Here is a 12,896-nt window from a genome sequence, read left to right on the forward strand (position 1 = left end):
CTTGTACGGCTTTGCTGGTCCCTTCTGTTGTGGCAGGGCCTCCAGGCTTCTTAGGCCAAGGAATATACAGTCCCCTGCGGACTGGTTATCTGCTGGAGAATGTGGAATCCTCCCAGCCTCAGACACCAAAGTCTGGGAAATTAAGTCCTTCATCTGCCAAGACAGGCTCTCGTCGCCTCTTGTCTCTGGCTTGTGGCTCTCCTCCTGCCACACTTCCACTTAGGTGCAATACAACTGTCTGTCCCTGCTCTGCTCTGGGACAAGTCTCAGTCCTGAGACAGGTCATCAAGTTCTCTCTAACCCTGCCCCCAGCACCAGCTTTTATAGGGGCAGCCTGCTCCCCCTACTGGCCTGAGACAGGAGGTACTGCATGCTAATGTTCCCCTGACTAGAGAACCTCCCCCTTGCTCTCAGACACAGCTTTATTACATTTTGTGGCATCCAGGCCAGGGTGACACACGTGTAAGAGAACCCCCTGTTGTGCGTACAAGGCAAACCCTTGTCCATACTGCATGCAAAGATGCCCCCTCCTCTCAGTCTTCACTTGTTATGGCAGTTTCTCAAGAAACAGCATCAACGTCCATGTCCACGTCCCACCGCAGCGTTCAATTGTCTATATCGCAGAGCTTTGATTGAAAGCGCAAATTCGCAGCCAACACCCTACAGGCCACAGTCCGAAATTTACACATTTCACGACTGCTTGCTTTGGAAATGTTGCCTTTTAGGCTGGTAGAGACGGAATCTTTCCGCAACCTTATGGCTGTGTCCGTCCCTCGGTACTCGGTCCCCAGCCGACACTATTTTGCCCAGTGTGCCATCCCCGCACTACACAAGCACGTGTCCCAAAACATCTGCCGTGCCTTCAACACCGCAGTTACTGGGAGAGTCCACCTGACAACGGACACGTGGACAAGTGCTTGTGGCCAGGGACGGTACATCTCCCTGACGGCACACTGGGTAAACATAGTGGAAGCTGGGACCCAGTCGGACCTTGGGACGGAACACATCCTCCACACACCGAGGATTGCGGACCCTATGTCAGTCAGAGTTGCCCCCACAGTGTACAGCTCCTGCGCATCATCCTCCTCCTCATGTTCAGCCTCCATGTTAGATATCACCTTATTGTTATGTTCTGCTACCAAAGCTAAGGAAAGAGAGGAGATCTGTCCCTACTATAGGACTCAGCTGAATCCCTACGATGTAACAGGGAACCTGATCCTGCGATCAGACCTGCTAAAGTCCTAATCTAGTCTGTACGGAGACCTATAGATGTGGGGAGGGAATCCCTACAAGTACTAAGGACTGGGAGGAATATGGGACACCTCCTAACAGAAATAGTAGCAGACAGACGAACAAACAAAATAGATAGAACATAGAGGTCCGTAGACCAAGCAAACTAACAGAGCTAGATACAGAGCACAGGCTAGCTAGAAAGTAGATATACAATGAAGTCCAGCAAAGCCAGAAGGGCGGAGCAGGATTAAATAGGCCAACAAGGTCATGTGACCAGCAAAGGAAAAAAAAACCTAACAGCAAGGTTCTAACAGTACCCCCCCTTCTAAGAGGATCCTCCGGATCCCCTAGGACCAGGCTTATCAGGAAATCTCCTGTGAAACGCTCTGATAAGTCTGGACGCGGAAACATCATCTGACCTCACCCAAGAGTTATCCTCGGGTCCGAAACCTTTCCAGGCCACAAGATACTGCAAACTACTTCTATACCGTCTAGAGTCAAGGATGCGAGAAATTTCATATTCCCCGTCCTCCACCACCGGAGGAACAGAGGCAGAGGCGTCACCATCCGACACAACAGCTTTTTTTAACAGAGAGACATGAAAGACCGGATTAATTCTCCAGGAGGTAGGAACCTCCAACCTAACAGCAGATTGGTTGACAACCTGAAGCACCTTAAAGGGCCCTACAAACTTGGGACCCAATTTCTTAGAAGGAATCCTCAACTGCAGATTCCTAGAGGACAACCAAACCATGTCACCAACAGCGAACAAAACCTCCTGTCGTTTCCTATCAAAGTAGTCTTTAGATTTTCTGTTGGCCTCCTGAAGATTACCACGCACATCCGTCCAAACTCTTTCCAAATCACCGGAAAAATTCTCCTCCTCAGGCACGGCAGATCCCAACTTGGAGAACGACCCAAACGACGGATGTCTCCCAGAACAACAAAAAAAAGGCGAACAACCAGCAGAAGAAGATGTATGATTGTTCAGAGCAAATTCGGCAAGTGGCAGAAACTCAGACCACCCCTCTTGATTGTCTGCCACAAAACAACGCAAGAACTGCTCAACATCCTGGTTTTTCCTTTCTGTCTGGCCATTAGATTCAGGATGATATCCGGATGAAAACGACAAATGAATTCCCAACCTGTCACAAAAGGCACGCCAAAAACGAGCCACGAACTGAGGACCCCTATCAGAAACAATGTCAGTAGGAACGCCATGAAGTCTGACAATTTCCTTGACAAAGGCCTTAGCGAGAGTTTTAGCGCAGGGCAGTTTGACGAAGGGAACCAAGTGACACATCTTGCTAAAACGGTCCACGACCACCCAGATGACAGTAAAACCCTCAGAGGGGGGAAGGTCAGTTATAAAGTCCATAGCCAAATGTGTCCAAGGAGCACTGGGGACCTCCAAAGGACAAAGCAACCCCGCAGCAGGAGTATGTGAGGACTTAGATCTAGCACATATAGTACATTGGCGCACCCACTTAATGACTTCCTTCTGCCATCCAGGCCACCAAAAACTGCGACCCACCAGTCTCTTGGTCTCAGAGATTCCGGGATGACCTGCCAACCGAGATTCGTGACACTCAACAAACAAATCTCTCCTAAAGGTCCCAGGCACAAACAACCTCCCATGAGGAGTGTTAGATGGGGCATTCTCCTGAGCTTTAAGAATCTCATCTTCCAAAACGGAGTCTAAAGCAGCTATCACAACACCTTCTTGTAAAATGTTTTCCTCTTTCTCAGCACCGACTATGGGAGAAAAACTGCGAGACAAGGCATCCGCCTTAACATTCTTAGTACCAGGGATGTAAGTAACGGAGAAATTAAACCGCGAGAAAAACAGTGCCCACCTAGCCTGACGGGCATTCAGGCGCTTGGCAGCATCAAGATATATCAGATTTTTATGATCCGTAAGAACCTGAACGGGAAATTCCGCACCTTCCAAGAAGTGGCGCCAGTGTTCAAATGCGAGTTTAATAGCCAATAATTCCCGATTACCAATATCGTAATTCAATTCAGTCTCCGAAAATTTTTTTGAAAAAAAGGCACAGGGATGTAATCCATCCCCGTTATCCTGAGACAATACTGCGCCAACCCCCACAGAGGAAGCATCAACCTCAACCAAAAACGGCCTAGTAACATCAGGCTGCATAAGGATGGGAGCAGAGGTGAACCTCTCCTTGAGATACACAAAAGCTTCAATGGCCTCAGAAGACCACTGAACCGCATCAGCACCTTTCCTGGTGAGATCAGTCAGAGGTTTGACAATACTAGAAAAAATTTTTATGAATTTTCTATAGTAATTGGCGAAACCCAAAAACCTCTGTATCGATTTCAAACCAATAGGCCTAGGCCATTCCTGCACAGCCTGAACCTTAACCGGATACATCTCAAAACCTTTGCTGGAGATAATGTAGCCCAAAAAACTAATTCTCTGTACAGCGAACTCACATTTCTCCAGCTTAGCAAAAAGCGAATTGTCCATTAATAACTGTAATACCTCACGCACGCTCCGCCAATGAGACTCCAGATCAGGCGAATAAATCAAAATGTCATCCAAATACACAACCACATTTTTACCGATCAAAGGTCTAAGGATGTCATTAATCAGATTCTGAAAAAATGCAGGAGCATTAGTAAGACCAAAAGGCATAACCAGATTCTCAAAATGACCCACAGGAATGTTAAAAGCAGTCTTCCATTCATCACCCTCCTTCATGCGCAACAGATTGTATGCCCCCTTAAGGTCAATTTTAGAGAACCACTTGGCCCCCAATAACTGGTTAAACAGATCAGGAATCAATGGCAGTGGGTAAGGATTGCGTACCGTAATTTTGTTAATCTCACGAAAATCCAGACAAGGACGTAAACCGCCGTCCTTTTTTTTTACAAAAAAAAATCCAACCGCCACAGGAGACTTAGAGGGCCTAATGTGACCGGCGGCCAAGCTTGTCTGTATGTATTCCTCCAAAGCCTTCCTCTCAGGAATAGTAAGGTTAAATAAACGACTCTTAGGAAGAGTCGCTCCAGGGACAAATTCAATAGAACAATCATAGTCTCTATGGGGAGGCAAAACCTGCGATTCTTTCTCAGAAAAAACTCTCCAAAAATCCTGAATAGGAACAGGCAATTCTCCCCTATCCAAAGCTGCAATACGCCCGTTACAACACTTGTCATAACATTTATGGCTCCAGGATTTAATTTCACTGGTAGACCAATCCAGTACAGGATTGTGAAATTTTAACCAGGGCAAACCCAATATTACTGGAGAAGGCAAGTTATTCAACACTACCAAATCCAATTTCTCATGGTGAACACCATTAATAGTGAGAGGAAATTCACTGACCTTGAGAGTAATATTCTTCAAAGGGGAGCCATCCACAGAAACCACAGCAATGGGGGATGATAAAGGTTCAGGTTTTAAATTGAGTTTTTCCACGAATCCCCCATCAATTACATTCAGTGTAGACCCGCAATCAACAAACACCCGAAATTCCATTAATTTTTCCTGAGCAATCGTGGAAGCAGCTAAAAATATACCCTTGGAATTTAAACAGGCAATACGGGCGTGACTGACCATTTTTTTTTCTTTCTTCATACGAAGCTCACAGCCTTTAATCAAATGACCAGATTTTCCGCAATAGAAACACAAGCCTTCCGAAAAACGACGGTCTTTTTCTTGAGAGCGAGGTGCCACCGATCCAATCTCCATCGGTTCACCACTGTTAGTACACACATTATCATAACCAGAAACTGACATAGCAGAGGATTTGCTCTCATTAACCCTAGCACGCAGTCTTCTATCCACCCGTATAGCTAATTGCATAGCCTGTTGCAAATCTTCAGGTGTAGGATAAGCAATTAGCAGGTCTTTAACCCTTTCACTGAGCCCAGCAAGAAATAGACTTTTCAGAGCAGAATCGTTCCACCCTGTTTGAGTGGACCAACGACGAAAATGTGTACAATATTTTTCCACATTACCTGATCCTTGTTTTAAACGTCTCAACTCAGTCTCAGCTGATGCGACACGGTCAGGATCATCATATAATAGTCCCAAAGCAGAAAAAAACTATCCACTGATCTGAAGCATGAATCACTAGGTTGCAAAGAAAAGGCCCACTCCTGAGGCTCTTTGCGCAAAAGTGACATTATGAACCCTACGCGCTGGGATTCATCCCCAGAGGACTTGGGTCTCAAACGAAAATACAATAAGCAAGCATTTTTAAATGAAAAAAATTCTCGATGTTCACCAAAAAATAAATACGGGCAAACATACCTTAGGCTCCAAGAAATATGCTCCAGGACAGTTACTCACGTGCTGACGGAGCTCGGCCACTTCCAGAGAGAGTCCCTGCAGGTGTTTAGCCAAATCCTGAACCGACACCATGATGGAACAAAAAAAAAAAAAAAAAAATCTTTCCTTAGAGAATTTGCAGGCTGGACTTACTGTTATGTTCTGCTACCAAAGCTAAGGAAAGAGAGGAGATCTGTCCCTACTATAGGACTCAGCTGAATCCCTACGATGTAACAGGGAACCTGATCCTGCGATCAGACCTGCTAAAGTCCTAATCTAGTCTGTACGGAGACCTATAGATGTGGGGAGGGAATCCCTACAAGTACTAAGGACTGGGAGGAATATGGGACACCTCCTAACAGAAATAGTAGCAGACAGACGAACAAACAAAATAGATAGAACATAGAGGTCCGTAGACCAAGCAAACTAACAGAGCTAGATACAGAGCACAGGCTAGCTAGAAAGTAGATATACAATGAAGTCCAGCAAAGCCAGAAGGGTGGAGCAGGATTAAATAGGCCAACAAGGTCATGTGACCAGCAAAGGAAAAAAAAACCTAACAGCAAGGTTCTAACACTTATCAGTTACACGCTGGAAGCACTGCCGTACTGCCTCAGCCAAGCGGCAACAGGCTGTGCTGAAACTCATAAGCTTAGGTGATAAACCTCACACTGCTTGTGAGTTGTGGACAGCTGTGAAAGAGCAGGCAGATCGGTGGCTGAGACCGCTGAACCTACATCCAGGCATGGTCGAGTGTGACAATGGCCGTAACCTGGTGGCAGCTCTGAGGCAAGGCGAGATCACACACATACCATGCCTGGCTCATGTGCTTAACCTCGTGGTTCAGCGGTTTCTTAATTCGTACCCTGATTTGCCAGATCTGCTCGTCAAAGTACGCCGCCTGTCAGCTCTTGTTTTGAAGTCTGCTACAGCTTCCGCCGCCCTTGCTGTGTTGCAGCAGCGTTTGCAGCTTCCGGCACTCCGACTGGTGTGTGATGTCCCCACACGTTGGATCTCTACCCTCCACATGTTGCAAAGGATTTGTGAGCAGAAGAGAGCAGTTGTGGAGTACCAGCTGCAACAAGGCCGTCGATATTCAGGTCAGACTGCACACATAAGACCTCAGGAGTGGACCTGGATGTCTGACATATGTACCTTCCTGACAAACTTTGAGGAGTCCACCAAGATGGTGAGTGGCGATGACGCCATCATTAGCGTCAGCATCCCACTTGTCTGTCTTTTGCAACGCTCTTTGCAGAGAATTAAAGAGGAGGCATTGCAGCCAGAGAATGATGATTTGGATCAAGAAGCCATAATGGGCGATTACACACAGCCCAGCCTCATCTCATCCCAATGTGCATTGGGGGACAATGAGGGAGAGGAGGAGGAGGAAGAACAGGAGCTTTTATCATGCTCTGTAGACTGTAGTACCTGTACAACTGTCATACCGTCGGCTCAGCGTGGATGGCCTGGGGACAGAGGGGAGGAGGAGGAGAGCATGGTCAGTCAACATCTTGGTGAGGACACGGAAGTCTTGCCCGATACCAGTCTGGCAAGCATGGCTGACTTTGTTGCGCTGCCTTAACTGTGACCCTAACGTTGTCAAAATGTTAGGTGATAGCCATTAATGATTGGTGACACTTTTAGACCCCCGCTACAAGGATAACTTTCACTCTCTTATTCCTGAGGTGGAGAGGTCGACAAAAATGTGGCAGTACCAGAAGGCCCTTGCTGCAGAACTGTTAAAAAAATTATCATCTGAACACGCTAGCGGTAGAGGCCACAGTTCGTTGACAAACCAAGGCGTACAGGAAAGAGAGAAGCAACTCCAATCCAGCAGAGGCAGGGGAACACTGTCAACATTCTGGGACAGTTTTCTGAGACCCGACCAGCTTACAAGCCCTGAGGTGTGGGGTACTCTCACAAGGAGTGGAAAGTTTCAAAAGATGGTGAGGGAGTACCTTGCCAACCATACCAGCATCCTCCGTGATTCCTCTGTGTCTTTTGATTATTGGGTATCCAAGCTGGACACTTGGAATGAACTCGCTCTGTACGCCTTGGAGGTCCTGGCCTGCCCTGCCGCTAGCGTGTTATCGGAGCTTGTTTTTAGTGCCGCTGGGAGAATTATAACTGATAAGCACACTCGCCTGTCAACTGACAATGCTGACAAGCTGACCCTTATCAAAATTAATAAGGGCTGGATTGGACCAGACTTCTCATCACCACCAAATGACAGCAGAGTAACAAAGTCAAATCCACTGTGTTATTTCGGGAGGTGTATTCCCATCCACCGCTTCACACCCACACATGGGTATACGCTTCCTCATTTCAGCTGTATTTTGCTCTTCTCCTTATCCTCAGCCTCCACCACCACTATACCACCAGGGTGACCATGGTCCATGTTGCCAGCATTGCAAGTTGCTCCGTCCTAATTTTTTGCAGCTTTTCCTTGGAAGGCATAGACAAAGACTATGGGAGACCCTCTCCCCAATAATGGGAATAATGTTTTTAATATGCTGTACTGCACGTTTCTTCCAAGGGGCATTAAAACCGTTTTGTTAAGCTACTGCGACCTCCACCACTTTTCCAAGGGGCATTGATATTGTCTTTTTATTCCACTGTGACCTCCACCATTCTTCCAAGGGGCATTAAAACCGTCTTGTTAAGCTACTGAGACCTCCACGTCTCTTCCAAGGGGCATTAAAACTGTCTTGTTAAGCTACTGTGTTAATTTCGTGCCCGGATTGACTGGCGTGAGCGTGATTAGTGATCCCACTGTACCATGAACCGAGGAGTGCCTGGAAGGGCGTAACTAAGTATCAACCCGATCTGACCAAGGTCGCACGTGAACCAAGGAGGAAACGAGCAGAGGGACCAGGTGCTACTCCAGGTCAGACCCCTGTTACAGCTGTTGACCCACATCGGGGAATGCAGGAACAGGCACGTTAGACTGACATACAGACAGGCGGATACTGGTAAGCACGGCTGGTATGCAGACAGGTGGGTACTGGCTAGCACGGCTGGCGAGCAGACAGGGAGGTACTAGCAGGTTAGAGGGTAGGCTTGATAGGGTCCAGTACAGACTGGTTGACAGGAACAGACCTGCAGATGCGGTAGACAAGCAGAGGAAAGCGAAACCGCCGGAGCAGAGGACAAGGCAGAGCAGAGCTGCCGTAGCAGTGAGCAAGCAGAGCAGAGCGAAACCACAGGTGCAGTGGAAAAGGCAGAGCAGAGAGGAACCACCGGAGCGGTGAGCAAGACAGAGCAGAGGGAAACCGTTGACGCGGTGAGCAAGCAGAGCGGAGTGAAACCGCGCGTGCTGTGGACAAGGCAGAGCAGAGAGGAACCGCCGGAGCAGTGGGCAAGATAGAGCAGATGGAAACCGATGACGCGGTGAGTAAGCAGAGCGGAGCGAAACCGCAGGTGCGGTGGACAAGGCAGAGCAGAATAGGGCTGAAGGTGCAGGCAGAGAGGACATGGCTCTGTTCACATGGAACAGACAGGAAAATGCAGGAAGATGGCTAGAACACAGGAGGTAGATACAGAAGAAGGGAAAAGGGACAAGCAGAACCAGATACACACAAGGTACTTACTATGAAGTAGCGAGTGGACACAAAACTCACAAACAGAAGTACAGAGACAACGAGTTGGAGTTAGGTGCAGGTTCAGATACTGCAGGAAAAGGGAAGGTACGGACATAGAGGCAAACAGGTAACAGGCTAGGATACAGCTCAGACAGGAACTGCCACTGCAACGAGATACAAGAACGAGCCTGGGTATACAGCCCCCAGAGTGGCGGAAACAGACAAGATATAAGACAAGACCAGGCAACTCAGAGGCAAGGAGCACACTGATAGTTAGTGTTGCTCAGGCACCTCCTTCTGGGTGGAGGGGGTTTAAATATCCAGTGACTCACAGCAATAGGCTGGGGACGCATTAGCAGTGCGCCCACAGCAGCTGTAAGAATCAGGAAGAAACCGGGCGGCCGCCGCCCTAAGCAATCCGACAAGAGACATGCACACAGCATGAACTGGTGCAAGGTTTGCAGGCTGGACTGACAGGAATGATTGCGGTCTTGCATAGTGGGAGGTGGTGCACTATGCAAGCACGCCGCCAGGGATGTTACATACTGCAACCTCCACCACTTTTTCCAAGGGGCATTGATAATGTCTTTTTATTCCACTGCGACCTCCACCTCTCTTCCAAGGGGCATTAAAACCGTCTTGTTAAGCTACTGCGACATCCACCATTCTTTAAAGGGGCATTAAAACCGTCTTGTTAAGCTACTGCGACCTCCACCACTTTTCCAAGGGGCATTAAAACTGTCTTATTAAGCTACTGCGACCTCCATGTCTCTTCCAAGGGGCATTAAAACCCTCTTGTTAAGCTACTGCGACCTCCACCACTTTTCCAAGGGGTATTAAAACCATCTTGTTAAGCTGCTGCGACCTCCAAGTCTCTTCCAAGGGGCATTAAAACCGTCTTGTTAAGCTACTGCGACCTCCACCACTTTTCCAAGGGGCATTGATATTGTCTTTTTATTCCATTGCGACCTCCACCATTCTTCCAACGGGCATTGCTTTTCTTCCTAATTTTAGTCAGCTTTTGCTTTTCAATGCATAGGCGGACACTAAGGGAGACCCACTCCCCAATAATGGGTAGCAGGTTTTAGTATGCTGTAATCCAAGTCTGTTTCAAGGGGCATTGCATTTCCTCATAATTTTTGGAAAGCCTTCCATTCACTGCTTAGGCCAAGAGTGCACAGGAGACCCAGTTGCTATAAATGGAAAAAAGGGTTTAGTTAAGGCCCTCTGACCTCCATGTCACTTCCAAGGGGCATTGGAGTGCCTTGAAATTTTTGGTAGGCCCTATAACTGTGTAGCCGAACCACTCATTTTGGTACAGAAACATATCCTACAAGACATGTGTGGTTGACTGGCCTGATATTGATGTGAATGGTCCCTGTTCCTCCTGCTCTTTCTCCTTTGCCACCACCTCATCCATCATTCATCGCCTGAAGCTTTGATTTAATGGGAGACATAGAACTGGGATAGTGGCAGGAAAACATCCAGCAATCCTCGGAGGAGGTAGGATATGCGACAAAACGCTGACCACCTCAGGCCTAGCCACTACTACATACATGCGCTTGCATTCCAAGAAAACAAAGCAGATGCTAACTTCTATCATCATTATCATGCTCCTCACCTTGGCACTCTCAACTCCCCTGGTGGAGAAGCCAGGGCCCACCGGAAGAGTCTGGTTCTCTGGTGGGCTCGTCCAATGCTGCCCTAAAGCAGGCCAGGCTAAGAAAAGGGTGTGGGAAGTTCCCAGGAGAAATAGGGGTGGCTGGGCACCGTTTATGGACACGCGGCAGCGGGGCGGCTGGGGACCGAGTATGGACACCCGGCCGCCCCCTGGCGGCTGGGTACCGAGCGTGGACACCTGGCAGCCGAGCGGCTGGGGACTAAGTATGGATACCAGGCCGCCGACGCAGCCATGACATGGTGGCCGGCGTCTGCCTCCACATGCCTAAAAGGCTAAAATTTCAAGTGCAAGCAAGCTAGCAGTATGATATTGCAGCCTGGGGGTGGGTGGGTGGCCGGTTGCACCCTTACTCTTGCATTGCAAGGAATGGGGGAGGTACAATTGATCACTGCACAGGGATAGTTGCAAGTCTGCATCTTCTGATGCGGCAAGGATCACTACTGATGGGCACACTTTTAGGCAGTGACCTGGGTGTCAGAGATGCTTCCAGGGGTCTTACCCATGCTGTTCCCATGTTTTTTCAGCACTGTATGCATGTGTCACACAGCACATGGCCAGATAAGGTTGTAAAATGTTAAAATGACATTTCCCAGTGAATGCATTTGTCACGGTTGAAAGCAATACAAAAGTGCAAAAAAAGCATAAAAAATGCTACTTGTGAACATAGCCCAAGGTGTGGAGGAGTATTTTTGTTTTTAATTATTTATTTTACCTTATACACAAGTCTTTACACTGGAAAGGATGTTCCTTAACATATTTCACAGGAAAATCTTTTCAGTTTCGTTTTTGAACGTTTTATTGTGAGCCTGTAAAAGTGGCTTAATACCTCTGACCACGTTGTTGTCAGCAGTGACCTGGGGGTCAGAAATGCTTCATGGGGCAAAGCCCATGCTGTCCCCATGTCTTTTGAGCACCGTCACTATCATTTTGGGCACTTTTTAGGCTTTCTACTGACTGCCGGGGGTACCGCCGCAAAAATGCTGGGGTCTCCCATAGACTAACATTGGGCTCGTTGCTCGGGTCGAGCACCCGAGTACCACGGTGAGCTCGGCCCGAGCTTCGAGCACCCGAGCATTTTAGTGCTCTCTCAACACTAATCAGGATGACAATCAGAATGTCAGATATCAAAAGTAAAACACCCCTGTAGGTTGTGTGCTAAATAGGCATAATAACAAAAAAAAATAATAACAACATTCCTATTGGGATTTGAAATTGTAATTTCAGAGGTTGATGCCTTACCATTGAGCTATTCAGTCAAGAGATTCTATGTGGGAGCTTTTCTTGTCTTAGGAGATCAACCATGAAAATACTCAGAGTGACTAAAAGTCATTGTGATTTTGATGTTTGAAGAAAGTCACACATCAGACTCGCACATCAGAATCAAACATCATTTGACTTTGGCTTGGAGGAGGTATTTCTGAAAGTCCCAATCAGTTTCAGACAAGGTTTGCACTGAAAATCATATAAACAAATAGAATCTTTAGCTTTACTCAACTGAGTTTATACCTCAGTGGTTAGTGCCCTGGCTTCTAGACATAGAGTTTTGGGTTCAAGTCCCATCAGCGAACAGTGAATATTTTTTTATTATTATTACAGTTGTAAAATTCACTTGTCAGGATCACTTGTCAGACAGGGAATTTATCCTCAAACTGTCATCATTCTGATGTTTGATTTTGATATCAGATCTTGTCCTAAAATGGACACATGATTTCTGCATTATTTCTGCACCAAGTTTACTAGTTAACTGTATTAGTTTACTTTTGTTTTTATTATTATTATTTATTATTATAGCGCCATTTATTCCCTGGCGCTTTACATTTTATTGCATTTTTACCTCATTTTTACGCTGTATTTTTTCTTTCTTCTTGGTATGTTGTGCTGTAAATACTGTTGCTTTGTTTTTGATCATTTCTAGCATTTGGTTTTAGCAAAACTTTTAACACAATCAGCGAGTATTATATGCGTTTTTAGTGAGTTTTCACAGCGGAAACAACACATGCGGTTTTTACTTGCAGATTTTCCACATCTAATCCATTCTTATGGCGAAAATCTGCGCTTAAAAATCGTCATACCCATAAGAGAAATTAACATGTAGAGG

At 46.9% G+C, this 12,896-nt stretch overlaps 1 protein-coding gene across 1 annotated transcript in view; it reads right to left on the reverse strand.

The window, feature by feature from the left end:
- The window catches only part of LOC141172252 (3-beta-hydroxysteroid sulfotransferase-like), a 146,273-nt gene extending 134,126 nt beyond the window's left edge, over positions 1–12,147 (reverse strand). Inside the window, exon 1 of the mRNA XM_073656248.1 lies at positions 12,038–12,147. The gene's annotated coding sequence lies outside the window, so the exon portion shown is untranslated. The remainder of the gene's footprint in view (positions 1–12,037) is intronic.
- Positions 12,148–12,896: the final 749 nt, after the last annotated feature.

This window comes from Phyllobates terribilis, unplaced genomic scaffold (genome assembly GCF_046119375.1).
Source record: "Phyllobates terribilis strain yellow unplaced genomic scaffold, ASM4611937v1 Scaffold_12__6_contigs__length_324123572, whole genome shotgun sequence".
Lineage (NCBI taxonomy): Eukaryota > Metazoa > Chordata > Amphibia > Anura > Dendrobatidae > Phyllobates > Phyllobates terribilis.